This window comes from Chiloscyllium punctatum, chromosome 31, assembly GCF_047496795.1.
Source record: "Chiloscyllium punctatum isolate Juve2018m chromosome 31, sChiPun1.3, whole genome shotgun sequence".
Lineage (NCBI taxonomy): Eukaryota > Metazoa > Chordata > Chondrichthyes > Orectolobiformes > Hemiscylliidae > Chiloscyllium > Chiloscyllium punctatum.
The window spans coordinates 29,181,146-29,182,726 of record NC_092769.1 but is presented as its reverse complement, the minus strand read 5'-3'; the positions used below and the strand labels follow the sequence as shown (position 1 = coordinate 29,182,726).

At 47.1% G+C, this 1,581-nt stretch overlaps 1 non-coding gene across 1 annotated transcript; it reads left to right on the top strand.

Moving 5' to 3' along the window:
- The first annotated feature begins 1,277 nt into the window (after positions 1-1,277).
- Positions 1,278-1,359, top strand: trnal-cag (transfer RNA leucine (anticodon CAG)). Its single transcript has one exon. It is a non-coding gene; the product is annotated as a tRNA-Leu (tRNA).
- The last annotated feature ends 222 nt before the right edge of the window (positions 1,360-1,581 follow it).

Here is a 1,581-nt window from a genome sequence, read left to right as displayed (position 1 = left end):
AGCTGTCTGTCGTTATTCGACGCGCGAGAGTTGGCACCAGAGGTCCTGAATCATATTTTGGAGCAGTTCGCACGTTAGTGGCTCATTCAATCAGCAACAGCAATGAAACAAACATACACTCTGAGAGGAACCTCCGGACCTGTGCTGTCATAGCGTCGCTAGTATTAAGGTGCGACCCGAGATCTAAGCCATGTTGGAACTGAAACGGAGGAATCGACAGAGAGGCTACAGAATGACATCGCATCCATTTAATTTTCTTTGAATCACTGACGAGCAGGAAAATGTTCACGGGGAGGGCGAGTGGAGAAGTGTGGCAATTGAAGCTCTGGTGAAACTCCTTCTTTGTGATTCACTCAGCAAACAGAGACGTGAAGGTGACTCAGGCGTGAGAGCTCTTCACATCGAGAACAAAAAGCAATCAAGGGCAATTAGCACCTCTTCCGGAGTGGCGGTGGGGTGAGGTAATTACCTTTTGAGTTCTGTTACTATGTTCAGAAACTGCCTTTTAGATTGAGGTGAACAGAAACTCCATTTCTAATAAGCACCATGGAAGTTAGCAAAATGTATTGAGTCGCTTCTCGTCGATTCCCGCACAGGTTTCCGACTCACTTGGTATCCATGTGGCTCATGTCCAGGAGTGAACATCTCTGCAGCAAATTGCCCGTTTAAGGTAAAAGGCACGGAAAGTGTCATCTCGAACAGGCTCCGAGGTCAGAGCATCCTCACAATGTGATCTGTCGCTCTCGGAATGTAATGCGACTTCCGGTTTTAGGGTAGAGAACTTTCTTTGGGACCCTTATTCTGCAAAACAGACACAGTGACTGAATAAATGCTGCACGGTATGATTTGGAACACGGCCTGCTCAGCTTTGTGCATTTTCCCTGTAGTCCGGCGTGTTTCGTGTTCCGTGTAAACGTGAAAGTCGTCCTGTTTCGAGCAATGGGTGAAATCATTTAGCAGAGCAAGAATCGAAATTGCAGTAATGTCAAGCAGCTCATGGTAATTTGACCAAATCATAAGCGAACATATATTGTCACGCACTCACAGATACATATGTAGCTGAAAAGAGTCCGAGAAGATAGACTCAGCTTACCATTGATTTTTGTCTGGATTGATGGGCTATCATTATCTGCTGCGAAATTGACATTGGAGCCGGGCACATCCCAGCAGCTGTGCGAGTCGGAGAGGGATCATGGAACCCTTTTCATGTGACTTTGCATCTGTTGTTATGCAGGGGCACAATTGGAAATGCAAGACAACGGGCAGTTTGGCTGGCTGGTAGTGTGGCCGAGCGGTCTAAGGCGCTGGATCCAGGTTCCAGTCTTGAAAGGGGCGCGGGTTCGAATCCCGCCACTGCCATTTCTGCTGTTTAGCTGCAGCTTGTCAAAATGCTGTTTCGGTCCCCACTGTATTGATGTTGAAAACAAAAGTAAAATGCGTTTGCTTCCCGGGGAATTAACTGTGTTGTGGGATAGTGCCACGCGGAAAATCGCAAAAAGCTCTGCTGTTCCATGCAATTTGTGCGTTTACTGGAACCGAATGGAGACTGTTATTTCATCGCTGTTGTGATGAAACACTGCA